The following is a 17,085-nucleotide window of genomic DNA, read 5'->3' on the forward strand; positions in this document are numbered from 1 at the left end:
GCCTCCTGCCACTGCAAATGAACTGCAGACTCATGTGCCGCTTTGTGCATCTGACTTTATGTCGGTGCTGGAGAATTGAACAGAGGCCTTTAGGCTTTGCAAGCAAGTGCTTTAACCACTGAGCAATCTCTCCAGCCTCTATGACCTCAATTTTTTTGTTCATTTTTATTTATTTGAGAGCGACAGAGAGAAAGAGGCAGGGGGGGGGGGGAATGGGTGTGCCAAGGCCTCCAGCCACTGCAAATGAACTCCAGACACATGTGTCCCTTTGTGCATCTGGCTAACATGGGTCCTGGGGAATCGAGCCTTGAACCGGGGTCTTTAGGCTTCACAGGCAAGCTCTTAACTGCTAAGCCATCTCTCCAGCCCGCTATGACCTCAATTTTAAGGTTGCTCTAGTACCCACCAAAGATGTCACTGATGAGTTTTGTTTTTTTTTTTTCAAGGTAGGGTCTCACTCTAGCTCAGGCTGACCTGGAATTCACTTGGTCTCAGGGTGGCCTTGAACTCATAGTGATCCACCTACCTGTGCCTCCCAAGTGCTGGGATTAAAGGTGTGTGCCACCACATCCAGCGAGATTATTTTTTACTTAGAATCAGAAACTCACGGATTTGGTACTTTTGTGCTTTTCTCCATTGTAGTTCGTATTCTTGTTGATGCTCCAGTTTTTAGGCAATGGAACATGCTTCAAAGTGTTGCCTATGGGCTGGAGAGATAGTTGAGCAGTTAAGGCCCTTGCCTGCGAAGCCTAAGGGCCCAGGTTCAATTCCCCAGTACCCATGTAAGCCAGATGCACAAGGTGACACATGTGTCTGGAGTTTGTTTCAGTGGCTACAGGCTGTGGCACACCATTCTCTCCCTCCTTCCCCAGTCTCTCACAAAGTAAATAAAATATAAAAATAAAAATGTGTCACTTTTGTTCTCTTCATGCTGTCTGTGGAACTTAATTTTTGCATGATCAGGTGGCTCAAGTTCATCTCATACATTTCCTGCCCTACTTGGATGTTCCTGTAAGGGTGCCTGGGGCAGTGTGAATATAGGGCTCCTGTGGCTTGGTCATTGTTCCATGGGCATAGCTATGAAATGTTTATTTTTTAGAAACAAGTATGTTCATACTAATTTCTGGAGCAAATATTACAGGGTTTATATTTGTTTCATTTATGTTTCTGTCAGTTATTTTAAAATTTTGGGTCTCTTATCAACTATGTTTTTGCTTTTTTTTTCAATCTATAAAACAGTTCAAAAGTGATAATAGTAAAAAAAATGATAATAGTAATATTGGTCACACTAACACTACCAAATTCAACTTGAGGTTTTTCGTGGTGTTTGGCTCTAGCCCTAGGATAGATCCATTGAGGGATATATAGTAATAATGCTTTAAAATCCTTGTCATGAATAAAATAATGTTAAATACATACAAAAGCTGGGAGAGACACATGCTGAATGATGAGACGTCCACTGTGCAGCATCAGCAGTTGTCACATGAGTGACGTTGCTCCGCCATGCCTCTGACATCGCTCCAGTGTAAAGTGGAAGCGCATCTCAGAATTCAGAACATATCTCCAAGAGATAAGAGCTTAAACACACATATCCTTCCTTTCTTTCTTTCTTTCTTTCTTTCTTTTTTTTTTTTTTTTTTTTTTTTCGAGGCAGCGTCTCACTCTAGCCAGGCTGACCTGGACTTCACAATGTAGTCTCAGGGTGGCCTCGAACTTATGGAGATCCTCCTACCTCTGCCTCCCAAGTGCTGGGATTAAAGGCTTGTGCCACCACACCCGGCCCACACACGCCTTTCCATGATCACACTTAAAATAATTACATAAGTACATACCCAACCACCAAATTGCTCACTCTTACAAAAAAAAAAAAAAAAAAAAAAAAACCTGTTTTCTACATATTTTTTCCCTGGCAGATTGGAACCTGAATAAATTCCATACATTGCAATAGATTATGTCTCTTAAGTCTCTTGTAATCCATAGGTACTGCTTCCATTTTATTTTATTTTTCTTGAAATTTAAAAAGCAAACTGTGTGGCTCATGCTGGAGACTGTGTGCATTCCTATGGTGATGCTTTATTATAGCTTTTGTTTTGGTGTGATACGTATGTATCCCAGACTGTCCTTTGTAACAGTGTAGCTAAGGATGACCTTGAGCTTCAGTTTTTCCTGCTTCTATCTCCCAAGAACTGAGGTTACAGGCATACACTACCATGCCTGGCCAAAAGTATGTATTTATCATCCCGAGGATTAAACCCAGGTCCTCTTCCGTGCTAGAGAAGCACTCTGCCGGGCTGGAGAGATGGCTCAGCAGCTAAAGGCACTTGCTTGTATTCTACCACTCGAGCTACGTTTCAGCCCTTAGAAATAGTTTATTAAACATAAGTATATTGTGAATTCATATTGATACAGTTCAAGCTCAGAAGTTTTGATCTTTTTTTTTTTTCTTTTTTGGTTTTTCGAAGTAGGGTCTTACTCCAGCCCAGGCTGACCTGGAATTCACTATGGAGTCTCAGGGTGGCCTCGAACTCACGGCAATCCTCCTACCTCTGCCTCCCGAGTGCTGGGATTAAAGGCGTGCGCCACCACGCCCGGCTCTAATCTTTATATATGTTTCTTCTCTAGCTCATTCTCCTACACTGAAACAGCTAAAAGCCTGGCCCAGAGGCATAGGGTGCATGTTTCCTGCACACATGAGGATGCGTATGTCTATTGAGGGTGGTGCGAGAAGGAAAAGAGCCATCAGTCATTGAGGTCAGCCCAGAGTTGCCACCAGTTCAGAACTGTCCCCTTGGAGGAGTCCTTCCTTCTACAGAATGTTTCAGGCCTCAGTCTTACCAGCATTCACAAAGGACACTGGGAATCCTTAGGAAACAGACAGTGTAGGCCTGGAGGAGCATTTCTAACACATTGAAAATAATTGGGACCCTCTAACCTAGCCCACAGGCAACTGAGGCTTTGTGGCTATTCCTGTAGAATTAAGCCACATCCTCATATAAGCACCAACTCCCAACTCACTGAGAAGTAGAGGACAGTGAAGGAGGAAGAAGGGGGTCTCTGGGAAGGAGATAGGTTGTATGAGAACCCTCTAAGGCACCTTAGCCAACTAACTGGCTCTCTTCTTGGGGGTTCTCAGACTGGTGCAGCCTGGCCCTTGCTTTTAGGAAGCATTTCATGTAGATGGGGAGGAAATGCAGGGCTGAATCTAATGTACAGAGGTGTACCAGGCAGGTTTCAAGTAGAAATTGCAGATTGGACCACAGACTCTTAAGTTTAGAGGAGGGGGGGAAATACAACTTCTTGTGGTAGAGGGAGAAGGCAGGTCCAAACTCAGCTCCCTCTGCCTGCTGGTGTGAGGGCCTGCTTGTGTCCCAGAGTGGTGGCAGAGGGACCAGGAGAAAAAGAGGGGCCGGGTTAGGGCTGAGTGGACAGTGCCCTGTCCTTCATATACCCCAGGTCTTGGCTCCATTGCTTTCCCTGCAGAGCCAGCTACGCCGCCTCAGGACACTTCAGGTTACTCTGTGCCACTGTGGAAAAAGCCCTTGCCTTCCAGGGTCAGGTTTGATTACAGCAGCCTGGCAGCTCTGCTCGTGTTGGCGGAAAGGCTGTTTGGAGCTGTAACTTAGACATCCAACACTGTCACCATTGCCCTGCATTTGGAGGCAGCTTTGATGTGCCCTGGAATGATGTTTGGCCTGACTGGAACGTGGCCGTGGGCAGATGGTGCTTGCTGTGTGCACACGTGTGTCAGCAGATCATCAGCTCCAGTTCTACAGACCATTGTGCTCACGTACGTTAGGCAGAAACTTACTTAAATTATGTATGTTGTTTTTATGCAGTGGGGTCTCACTCTAGTGCAAGCTGACCGGGAACTCACTCTGTACTTCCAGGCTGGCCTCAAACTCACAGCGATCCTCTTATCTCTGCCTCCCAGTGCTGGTATTAAAGGCATGTGCCACTACACCCTGCTCAAATTACATATTTTTAATTTTTTTATTTGCAAGGAGAGAGAGAGAGAGAGAGAAATATGGGCACTTCAGGGCTTCCTGCTATTGTAAACAAACTCCAGGCACATGTGTCACCCTGTGCATCTGGCTTACGTGGGTACTAAGGAATCAACCCTGGGTCCTTAGGCTTTGCAGGCAAGTGCCTTAACCACTAAGAAATCTCTTCAAGGCCAGTGAGTTAAAAAGGAGACATAAAGGAAGAGAAAGGAAGGGAGGAGGGTACTTAATAGGTTGATATTGTATATATGTAAGTACAATGATTGAGATGGGGAGGTAATGTAATGGAGAATGGAATTTCAAAGGGGAAAGTGTCAGGGGGGAGGGAGGGAATTACCATGGGATATTTTTTATAATCATGGAAAATGTTAATTAAAAATTTTAAAAAAAGAAATCTCTTCAGCCTTCCCAATTATATATTTTTAACATGACCATTTATAAACAGCCACCATATGCCAGGGCTGTCATACGGTGAAGACCACAGATTTAGTCCTTACTTTCTTTCATGTCCCCAACCAAGAGTCAGAAGTACACAGACATATTTACATACAGGATGTATTGAGGTGCTGTGCTGTGGGGGGTCCGTGGGTGGAGGGACAGGACTAAGGGGAGTGCATAAAGGGTCAGTCTAAGATGAGGGGTAGTGGGAAATAAAGAAGGCTTCTGGAGCTGGGCATGGTGGCACACACCTTTAATCCCAACACTCAGGAGGGAGAGGTAAGACAATTGCCATGAATTCAAGGCCACCATGAGAATACAGTGAATTCCAGGTCAGCCTGGGCCAGAGTGAGACCCTACCTCAAAAAAAAAAAAAAAAAAAAAAAAGAAAAAGAAAAAAAAAGAAAGAAAGAAAGAAAAGGCTTCAGAGGGAAAGTGATATTAAAATGAGACCTGAAGCCCAAGCAGGAATTTCCTCTACTTCCAATATCCTCCCGTGAAAAGCCTGCATCTTATTCATCATTATGATGCCCAAATCTAGCTCTTGCTTTACAAATGGGAGATGCTTAATGTATGTGTGTTTGGCACAATTGAGCAAACACAGCTGATGGCAGGTGAAATGCTCAGCCTGACCCTCCCACCAGCCACCGGACTGAGGCTGAAGCCATCTTTGCATTGTGGGTTTTCCGACCTTCAGGTCAGTTCAGTAAGGCAGCAGCCACCATATGCACAGGAGGTGCTTCCAAGACCCCAGTGGATGCCTGAAACTGTAGCAATGCAGAACCCATTTAGTTTAGTATACATTATGTTTTCCCCTATATGTGTCTGTGAAAAAGTTTAGTTAGGCCAGAGATTAATAATGATAATGATTAATAATGAAACAGGATAATTGTAGTTATGGCCTATAATAATAGTTAAGTGAATGTGGTCTCATTCCCACAGGCAGGTAGCATATACTTTGTGGAAACTCTGGACAAAGTGAAGGCCACTGTCTCACATGGGATGGAGTAAAATGGCACAAGACTTCATAGTCCTCAGAACATCACCTAAAGTCTTAATGAATTGCCTGTTTCTAGAATTTTCCATCCACTGTTTTGAATTGTGGTTGACTATGGGTAACAGACCACAGAAAACGAAACCAGGGTGAAGGGGGAACTGTCGTACTGTGGGAATGATAAGTGGTTTCACATTCTTTAAAATGAGTTTGTGGCTTTTGTTTCTGCATGTTACAGAAAGTATTGTTTATAAGTATCTATTAAATATATGAGCAATATTTTCCTAAAGCCGCCTTAAGTTTTTTCTTAATGTAATAAAAGGAAGCAATTAAAATTGTGAAGGAGAGTGGAAAGAAATCATTTGGAAATGAGCATAGCGTTGTGGGGAAGCAAGAAGCTAAATAACAGAGACAATCTTGCTTCTTTTTTCTGAGGTAGGGTCTCACTCTGGCCCAGGATGACCTGGAATTCACTATGTAGTTTCAGGGTGGCCTCCAACTCACAGTGATCCTCCTACCTCTGTCCTCCAAGTGCTGGGATTAAAGGTGCATGCCACAATACCTGGTGACAATGTTGCTTTTGTGTTCAGGAGTGCAAGGAGTTTGCTTGCTTGTCTGATAGGGCTCTTATTTACAACCATTCAAAAAGCCAGGCCTTTTGAGTGACTAAGAATATGATGGTAAAGATTGTTTTAAATATATTTCATTAATTTATTTATTTGAGAGAAAGTGGGAGAGAGAGAATGGGCATGCCAGGGCCTCCAGCCACTGCAAAGGAACTCCAGATGATGTGCCTCCTTGTGCATGTGGATAACATGGGTCCTGGAGAGTCGAGTTGGAATTCTTTGGCTTTGCACACAAGTGCCTTAACCGCTAAGCAATCTCTCCAGCCCATGATAGTAAATATTTTAAAACTTTTTTTTTACTGACAACTTCCATAACTATAGACAATAAACCATGATGATTCCCTCCTCCCCTCCCCACTTTTCCCTTCACAACCTCACTCTCCATCATATCCCCTTCCTCTCTGTATTAGTCTCTCTCTTTCTAAAAATATTTTTATTCATTTATTTGAGAGAAAGAGAGAAGTAGAGGCAGACACACAAAGAAAGAATGGGTGCATCAGAGCTTACAGCTTCAACGAACTCCAGATGCATGTACTACCTTGTGCATCTGGCTAACATGGGTCCTGGGGAATTGAACCTGGATTCATAGGCTTCAAAAGCAAATGCCTTAACTGCTAAGCCATCTCCCCAACCCATTAGTCTCTTTTATTTTGATGTTATCATCTTTTCCTCCTAGTATGAGGTGTTAGGCATTGTGAGGTCATAGATATTGAGGCCAATTTCTTTCTTTCTTTCTTTTTTAAATATATGTATTATTTATTTATTTGAGAGAAAAAGGCAGAGAGAGAGAAGGACAGAATGGGTGCAGCAGAGCCTCCAGCCACTACAAACGAACCCCAGATGCATGCTCCCCCTTGTGCATCTGGCTTACATGGGTCCTGGGGAATTGAACCTGGATCATTTGGTTTTGCAGGCAAATGCCTTAATTTCTAAGCCATCTATCCAGCCTTCGAGGCCAATTTCTGTCTGGAAGATTGCATTGTAAGCAGTCCTACCCTTCTTTTTCTCTTACATTCTTTCTGACACCTCCTCCTCAACGGACCCTGAGTCTTGGAAAATATGATAGAGATGTTTCAGCGCTGAACACTCCTCTGTCACTTCTCAGCACTATGGTGCCTTTTGGGTCATCCTAGTGGTACTGCCATCTAAAAAGAGAAGCTTCTCTAGCGAAAAGTGAGAGTAGCATTAATATGTGGATATGAACATTAAGTGAAGTGCTTACAGAGCAGCTTGGTATATATATGCATTTAGCCAGACAAGAGCAGGTGTTACACCCCTAGGGCTCATGACCTCCCTTGCCATAGGCTTTTTTTTCAAGGTAGGGTCTTCTTCTCATCCAGGCTGAACTGGAATTCACTATAAGTCTCAGGGTGGCCTCAAACTCATGGCGATCCTCCTACCTCTGCCACCTGAGTGCTGGGCTTAAAGGCATGAGCCACCACACCGGCCTGCCATAGGTTTTTGATTAGGTTTTCAGTTCTAGGCATGTATTCCCACCCATGGAGTGGGTCTCCATTCCAATTAGAGAGCAGTTGGTTACCCCCATAACAGATATGCCACTATTGCACCTGTTTGGTTATTTGGCTTAGGTGGCCAAACTCAAGGCTTGCAGTGTCCACTGTTTTTGTCACTGATGACTTCTGTCTCCCATAGGGCTGTATTCAGTGCAGCTTTTTCCAGCTGTCTATCAGCTGGTCAACAGGGAGGAGGTTTTAGGCTCAGCTCCAACCAGATTTCTCAGTGACCTTGCAGCCCAGGCATGTAGAATCTTCAGAATTTTAGGGTCTTATATGATGGTTAATTTTATGTGTCAACTGAATTGGGCCCAAGGGTACCCAGGTATTTGGTCAAACAGTATCTGAGTATTTCAGTGAGAGTGGTTTTGGATAAGATCAACAGTTACGTGGATATGTTGAATACAACACAGCACTCTCCTAATGTAGGGGAGCCTCAGCCAATGTGCCATGGGCCTGCATGGAATGCAAAGAAATTCTTACTTGACTGCTTTGAGTTGGCAATTGAGAGGGTCCTGAGCTGTGGGACTTCACTGGGTTCTCCTGGGGTTTTGGACAATTCTTGTGGATTTGGGGATTTGGGCAGCTCCTACAACTTTGGTCCAATTCTCTGCGTGTGTGTGTTTTCTAGTTCTCTCTCTCTCTCTTCTTTTTCAAGGTAGAGTCTCATTCTAGCCCTAGGCTGACTTGCAATTCACTATGTAGTCTCAGGCTGGCCTCAAACTCATGGCGATCTTCCTACCTCTGCCTCTTGAGTGCTGGGATTAAAGGCGTATGCCACCACACCTGGTTTATTATTGATATTTTTAAAACAGAGTTTCATTATGTAGTGCAAGCTATCCTTGAGCTGGCATCGTTCCTCCTCGTTGTCTTCCAAGTGCTGGGACGACAGGGTGTCACCACCATATTTGGCATATGGGAAATTTCTTTTACACACACGCATACACATGCTCCCTGTTGGTCTGTTTCTCTCAAGGGCCTGGATCATTAGGGTTAGAGGTGTTGCTCAGTGGGAGACAGTTTGTCCCACATGTGTGAATTTTGGGTTCCGTATACAGTACTAAAAGCCCTGATGAACACAATGTGACAGAGCTGTGATGGGAGGCACAGGGCTAGGGGAGTCGTAGTGGTCACTGCTCAGGTATATGCCTCCATCGTTTACCAGTTGTCAGCCCATACATGCTAGAACTGCAGAGCAACACCTTCCTTCTCAATTTATTCCTCCAGTCTCACCTCTAGCCTCAGTTGGAGACTTCAGGGCTCAGGAGATGGCTAAGTGGTTAAAGATGCTTGCTTACAAAGCCTGCTAGCCTGGGTTTGATTCCCCAGTACCCACATAAAACCAGATGCACAAAGTGGAACATGCATCTGAAATTCATTTGCAGTGGCAAGAGGCCCTGGCATGTCCATTCTGTACCTCCCCCCAGCTAATAAATAAATAAAAATAAAATACAACAAAGAAATGAGACTTCAAATTCCTGACAAAGTGATGACACACGTGTGGAAGTCAGAGGACAGCATTCAGCTTCATCCTTCCAGCCTACCTCGTTGGAGGCAGGCTTCTCTCTGCTGTTCTTTTTGCTGCGCTCGCCCAGAGCTTCTGGGAACACACCTCACGTCTCCGGCTCCCATCTTGCGTTCAGAGTGCTGGCATTACAGAAGCTCCCATGACTGCCAGCCTTCAGTATGAGCTCTGCGGATCAAACTCAGGTAGTCAGGCATGAGCAGTGAGGGCTTTATTCACTGAGCCATTTCCCCAGCCCTGTTTTACCACATCAAAGGAAAAAGGAGCCGGGCGGGCGTGGTGATGCACGCCTTTAATCCCAGCACTCAGGAGGCAGAATTAGGAGGATCGCTGTGAGTTGGAGGCCAGCCTGAAACTACATAGAGAATTCCAGGTCAGCCTGGGCTAGAGCAACACCCTGACTTGAAAAAAATGGGGGGGGGGCTGGAGAGATGGCTTGCTGGCAAAGCCCAAGGACCCAGGTTCAATTCCCCAAGTCCCATGTAAGCCAGGTTCACAAGGTGGCACATGCATCTGGAGTTTCTTTGCAGTGGCTACAGGCCCTGTGTGCTCTTTCTTTCTTTCTATCTGCCTCTTTCCCTTTCTCGGTCTCCCTCTCTCTAAGTAAATAAATAAAATATTTTTAAAACTGGAAATAAAAAAGGTTAATCACTTTTTGTCCTGAGACTTCCAGCCTATTAATAACTATTTTCTTGCCACGCCAAACATTTCCCTTGTATCTACATGCATATATTTGTATGTCTGTATACACAAATATATATGTTAAAATTCACATTATGAGTATTTGGCTTTTTGCATAACATGTTTAAAAGATATCCCTTTTATTTTTAAAAATACTTATATATCCCATGTTCTTGAGCATTGAAAATATTTCACTACATGGAGGGATCATATCATGAGGATCATTTCATGGGAAGGGACATTTCTTTTTTTTTATTTTATTTATTTTTATTTTTATTTATTTATTTGAGAGCGACAGACAGAGAAAGACACATAGAGGGAGAGAGAGAGAATGAGCGCGCCAGGGCTTCCAGTCTCTGCAAATGAACTCCAGACGCGTGCGCCCCCTTGTGCATCTGGCTAATGTGGGACCTGGGGAACCGAGCCTCAAACCGGGGTCCTTAGGCTTCACAGGCAAGCGCTTAACCACTAAGCCATCTCTCCAGCCCGGGACATTTCTTTGAACCAACCCTGCTGGTAGATAGGTTGTCATTTAGGTTGTTTCCACTTTTTTCTCTTGATGTGTTTGTATGTGGAATTGCTTGATCAGAAAATATATGCATTTAAAAAATTTATTTCTTTATTTATTTGAGCCAGAGAGAGTGAGAGCAAGCCCATGGCCTCTTGCCACTGTAAATGAACTCCAGATGCATGCACTTTGTGCATCTGGTTTTATATGGGTATGGGGAATTGAACCTGGGTCATCAGGGTTTTGGAAACAAGCACCTTTAACCACTAAGCCATCTCTCTAGCCCCAATATATGTGTTTTTTTTTCATTCAAGTTGAAAACGGTTTATGAAAACGAGGTGCTGAAAGGATGTCTGCTTCTGAGACAGTTGGCAGGAGTTATAAGAACAGTGACAGGGGGGAGGGCGGGGGTCAATCCCAGCACTTGGCAGGTAGAGGCAGGATACTTATCTCAGCACAATTGTTTTACCCAAGACAGAAGGTCTTACTGCTTAGCAGTATCTGCTCAACAGCAGAACTCATGAAATGCCTGGGAAATGAACAGGAATATTCAAATGCTGGCTACTTTGTCTTTATCATGTCAAAATACCTGACAGAAACACTCAAGGGAGAAAAGACTTATTTGGGCTCATGTCTTCAGGGGATTTTAGTCCATCTTAGAGGAAGGCATGGTGGAGTGGCTCTGTCCATGGTGGCAGTAACATAACAGGAAGGAACCAGAGGGAGCGGACCAGAACCAGTGGCCAGGCTATCACCTCTAGAGCCTCACTCCAAATAACATTTTGCCAGGCAGGTCCTACCTCTTAAAGCAGGAGTGTCCAAACTTGTCTCCTCTGGACCACAGTGGATAAAGCATTATTTTTGTGTTTTTTTTTTTTTGTTTCCAGGTAGGGTCTTGATTTAGTCCAGGCTGACCTGGAATGCACTATGTAGTCTCATGGTGGCCTCAGACTCACAGTGATCCTTCTACCTCTCTGCCTCCAGAGTGCTGGGATTAAAGGTGTGCACCACCATGTCTGGCTTTAGGTGTTATCAATTTTTTTTAATATTTTTTGTTCATTTCTTATTTATTTATTTGAGAGTGACAGACACAGGGAGAAAGACAGATAGAGGGAGAGAGAGAGGATGGGCACGCCAGGGTCTCCAGCCACTGCAAACAAACTCCAGATGCGTGTGCCCCCTTGTGCATCTGGCTAACGTGGGACCTGGAGAACCAAGCCTTGAACCGGGGTCCTTAGGCTTCACAGGCAAGTGCTTAACCGCTAATCCATCTCTCCAGCCCATGGTGTTATCAATTTTTAATGCTTTTGCATATACATTTTCTTGATGCAATCATAAGGCATTAAATGTGAGTTTGGGGCAACAATTGCATCATCTTCTATTAACTTTACAAGTCCTCTTTCGCACCATCACCAGGTCATCACCAGTAACTCCATCAGGTATATAAATAATTGACAAATACAATTGCCTTAGTGTATTTTTTTTAAGATTTTGCTTTTTTTTTTTTGAGATAGGGTCTAACTCAAGCCCAGGCTGACCTGGAATTCACTCTGTGGTCTCAGGGTGGCCTCAAACTCATGGCAATCCTCCTACCTTGGCCTTCTGAGTGCTGGGATAAGACTTATTTTTATTTATTTATTAGAGACACAGAAAGAGAGTGAGTGAGTGAGAATGGGTGTACTAAGGCCTCTAGCCACTGCAAATGAACTCTAGGCACATGCACCACCATGTATATATCTGGCTTACGTGGGATCTGGAGAATTGAACCTGAGTCCTTAGGGTCTGCAGGCAAGTGCCTTAACTGCTAAGCCATCTTTCCAGCCCAACTTTAATGTATTTTTATGCTTTGTCTAAACCTCTTGTTTTAGTTGGGTCTTTTAATGGCACTGAAGAAGCCATTTCATCAGTGATATCATATTTGCCATCAACACCACTAATGAAAATAGCAAGTGGGCTGGTGTTTGTGGCTGACACAGTGCAATGCAGAGGGCAGATGGTGAAGCACAGTGAGGTAGTGAGGAGGCTAAAGTCCCCAAGTGCCCCTAATAATCAAATAACAGGGCTGGCAAAGTAGCTCAGTTGCTAGAGTGTGTAAATGTGGGGATAAAAAGGAAACAGGGAGTTGAAGAGATGGCTTAGCAGTTAAGGCACTTGCCTGCAAAGCCAAAGGACCCAAGGTAGCCTCTAGGCACTGCAAATGAACTCCAGATGCATGTGCCATCTTGTGCATCTGGCTTATGTGGGTCCTGGGGAATTGAACCTGGGTCCTTAGCCTTCTCAGTCAAGTGACCTAACTGCTAAGTCACCTGTCCAGCCCAATAAATTAAGTATTTTTAAAAGGTAATAAAGTAAATGTTTAAAAATATTAAAAACAAATAAAAAAATTAAAAAGGAAAGAGGGCCAGGCATGGTAGTGCCCAATTTTAATCCCAGCTTGGGAGGCTGAGGTAGGAGGATCACTGTGAGTTCAAAGCCAGCCTGGGACTACAGAGTGTCATCCTGGGCCAGAGTGAGACCCTACCTAAAAAAAAAAAAAAAAAGAAAAAAGAAAGAAAAGAAACAAGGCCAGACAGAAAAATGGTTGTAGATTTTGCAGGATCTAGAATCACCAAGGAGACAAGCTTCTGTGAGGGAATATATTAGGTTAATTGGGGCAGGGGAACCCACCTTAACTGTGGGCCCTACCATTCCATGAGCTGCGTGCCAGACTGAATACAAAGAAAGCGAGCTGAGCACCAGCATTCTTCTCTGTCTGCTTCCTGGCCGTGGACACAATGTGCCCAGCAGCTTCATGCTCCTGTCACCGTATCTTTGCCACCAGAATGGACTACACCCCTGAACTGGGAGCCAAAATAAACCCTTCCTTAAAAAAAAAAAATTAGGGCTGGAGAGATGGCTTAGCGGTTAAGCGCTTGCCTGTGAAGCCTAAGAACCCCGGTTCGAGGCTCGGTTCCCCAGGTCCCACGTTAGCCAGATGCACAAGGGGGCGCACGCGTCTGGAGTTCGTTTGCAGAGGCTGGAAGCCCTGGCGCGCCCATTCTCTCTCTCTCCCTCTATCTGTCTTTCTCTCTGTGTCTGTCGCTCTCAAATAAATAAATAAAAAATTTAAAAAAAAAAAAAATTATTTATTTGCAAGTAGAGAGAGAGAGAGGGAGAGAGAAAAGAGAGAGTGAGAATGGGCATGCCCAGGCCTCTAGCCACTGCAAACGAACTCCAGACGCATGTGCCTCCTTGTGCATCTGGCTAACGTGGGTCCTGGAGAACCAAACCTTCATAGGCAAATGCCTTAGCTGCTAAGCCATCTCTCCAGCCCAGCCCTTCCTTTTTTAAGTTGCTCTCATCAGGTATTTGATCATAGCACCGAGAACAGTAACTAATACACTACCAGAGAAGAGCAGAGGTTATATGGCCTTTAAACCTCCCCCTCTCACAGATCTGTCAACCAGACTTTGGACTTTATCCTGGGAGCAGCACAGGGATCAATCACTGGATTCTTCTCTCTCGATAGAGTTTTGGTATGCAGCTTAGGCTGGTCTTAAATTCGTACCAATTCTCTTGCCTCCGCTTCCTGAGTGCTGGGATTACAGGTGTGCACCACTAGGTCTGATTTTATTGGATACTTTTATTTTTTCACATTTATTTATTTGAGAGAGTGACAGACAGAGAGAGAGAGAGACAGATAGAGGGAGATAATGGATGTGCCAGAGCCTTTAGTCACTGCAAACAAACTCCAGATGAACGTGCTGTCTTGTGCATCTGGCTTTGCGTGGGTACTGGGGAATTGAATCTGTGTCCTTTGGTTTTGCAGCAAGCACCTTAACCACTAAGCCATCTCTCCAGCCCTATTGGATACTTTTAAAAAAATATTCTTTAATATTTTATTTATTTATTTATGAGAGAGAAAGAGACAGACAGACAGACACACACACACACACACACACACACACACACACACACACAGAGAATGGGCATGCCAGGGCCACTGCATATGAACTCCAGGCACATGTGCCCCCTTGTGCACCTGGCTTATGTAGGTCCTGGGGAATCAAACCTGCGTCCTTAGGCTTCACAGGCAAATGCTGTAACCACTAAGTCATTTCCCCAGTCCCCCTATTGGATACTTTTAAACCCATGACTAGCACAATGAAACATGTACTTCAGAAATTTAAGCTGAGCATGGTAGCACAAACTTTTAATCCCACACTTAGGAAGGCAGAGGTAGGAGGATTGCTGTGAGTTTGAGGCCAGCCTGGAGCTATAGAATGAGTTCCAGGTCCTCCTGGGCTAGAGTGAGACCCTACCTTGAAGAAAACCAAACAAACAGAAAAAAATTTACCTGTGAGCTGAGATAGGAGGATCTTGAGCTCAAGGCCAGCCTGGACTTAAACAGCAAAAAACCCTGTTGAAAGAAGGAAGAAAGGAAGGAAAGAAGGAAGGAGTGTTCTGCTTGGAAATATGGAATGCAGGCTAAAACACCTGGATACTGGAGGGTATGTAAGAAGGGTATTGTATTAGTTCTAGCAGAAGACAATGAAAGACTTGGGACCCACAGGAAGAGTGGACAGATATGAGATATCCTAGAGGCATGTACATGAGGCCATGGTGACGAAGTTTCTGTGAAGGCTGAGGAAGAAGGAGTCCCTAGGATGCTGAGGTGTCTGGCTAATGCTTGTGATGAAACTGGGAAGTGGGATCTGGGTTGATGTGGCAGGTCTAGTTAGTGAGAAGTCAGTGTACCTTTTGAAGTAAGGTCATAAGGGTATTCAGAAGTCCTGTAGGAAATTGAAAATAGACCCAAAATTCACTGGAGAAGCTGGGGTCAGACTTAAAGCTCGGGCTCATTAGCACTGAGGCTATGAGTGAGCTTGAGAGAATGGGAGTGTGTGGAAAGATGGAATCCTGAAGCACATATAGAACTCATTCTTCAGAGCTGATGGAAGGGATGCCCTAAGAAAGAGCAACTTCTGGAAAGATGAGGAAGAATCATGAAGGCCAAGATAGGAGAGCGGCTGGAGACCCACATCTGTAATCCCAGCACTCGGGCACTGAGGCAGGAGGCTTGTGAGTTACAGGCCAAACTGGGCTACATAGTGAGCTCCTGCCCTGTCTCAAAGGAGAAAGACAGAAAGAGAGAAAGGAGAAAGGAAGAAAGGAAGGAAGGAAAGAGGTAGATAGATGATAGAGAAAGAGATGGATGATAGATAGAAAGCCAGCTGGTCACAGACTGCAGCAAGTCACTTTCTCTGAGTCAGAACTCAGTGAAGAATGGAAACTGGGAGAAATGGCTGGTTCGCATCCCAGGATCTGTTGACATTCAGGATGTAACCATAGACTTCTCCTTGGAGGAATGGGAATGCCTGGGCCCTGCTCAGAAGAGTCTGTTCGGGAACATAATGCTGCACCACTACAGCAACCTGGTCTCTGTGGGTCTCAGTATATCACCAGTCTGGGGCAAAGGATGTGTGGAATGTGGCGAGAAAGGAGACAGAGCCAAATAATCAGTTGTGTCTTCACATTACAACTATTTCCCTGAGAGAATACACAAAGACCCCTCTAGAAAAAGATCTTAGCTGCTCACCTTGGAAGGGAACATATCAAAACAATGAATTTCTGCATGTCATTAATCATGGATCAGACTCTAATTTTTTCAGAGCATTCATTATCCAGAGCAACTTTGCACATGTGATAAATGTACACAAGTCTTAAATCAATGGCCAAAGCATATTGTCGACCACCTCATCAATATTCAAGATAAGCCCTGGCTGAGGAGATGCCTCAGCAGTTAAAAGCACTTTATTGCAAAGCCTGGTGGCCCTGGTTCAATTCCCCAGTGCCCATATGAAGCCAGATGCACATAGTGATGCATGCATCTGGAGTTCATTTGCAAGGGCAAGAGCCTATGCTTGCTCTCTCTCTCAATCTCTTTCACACATATCTACCAGTAAATAAACAAAAATATTTTTAAAATATTCAAGCAAAGCTTTATGAAGCTAATAAGCATGGGAAAATGCTTAGCCATTCCTTCATACATAGCTTCATACGTATAAAAGTATAAAAGTAGTGATACTACAGAAAGTGCTAACAAATACAAATGTGGTAAAATTTCTTTTTTTTTTTTTGGTTTTTCGAGGTAGGGTCTCACTCTAGCCCAGGCTGATCTGGAATTCACTATGGAGTCTCAGGGTGGCCTTGAACTCACAGCGATCCTCCTACCTCTGCCTCCCAAGTGCTGGCATTAAAGGCGTGCGCCACCACGCCCGGCTCTGAAGGTAGCTTTTTTATAGGTAGTCATCCAGGGACAGAGGCCCAAGGAGATGCCTTGCCTGCTATGGCAGCACTAGAACTCATCCAAGATGGCTGATAGCAAAAACTCTAGTGACAGCTTCCTGCTTCTTCAAGTTTCCCAGGCTTAGCACATTTGTGGGCTGGTGCCTCCTCAGTCAGCCTCCTGAGTCCACCAGCCAATAAGGTCTCTCCCTGACACCTCTGAGGGTAATGATGAGGCTCATCCTAACCAGATGTTTGGCATGTAAAGGAGCCTTACCACATGTATAAATCTTTCTTCCTTTGGATCCCTCTTGGCACATATGTGTAAATCTCTTATAGTCTCTTCCCAGCTTAGCTGGGAAGGGGAAGGTTCCTTTTCTTTTTCTTTCTTTTTTTTTTTTCTTTTGTTTGTTTTTTGAGGTGAGGTCTCATTCTAGCTCAGGCTGTCCTGGAATTTACTCTGTATTCTCAGGCTGGCCTTGAACTCATGGCGATCCTCCTACCCCTGCTTCCTGAGTGCTGGGATTAAAG

The sequence above is a fragment of the Jaculus jaculus genome, chromosome 1 (assembly GCF_020740685.1).
Source record: "Jaculus jaculus isolate mJacJac1 chromosome 1, mJacJac1.mat.Y.cur, whole genome shotgun sequence".
In the NCBI taxonomy this organism is placed as follows: Eukaryota; Metazoa; Chordata; class Mammalia; order Rodentia; family Dipodidae; genus Jaculus; species Jaculus jaculus.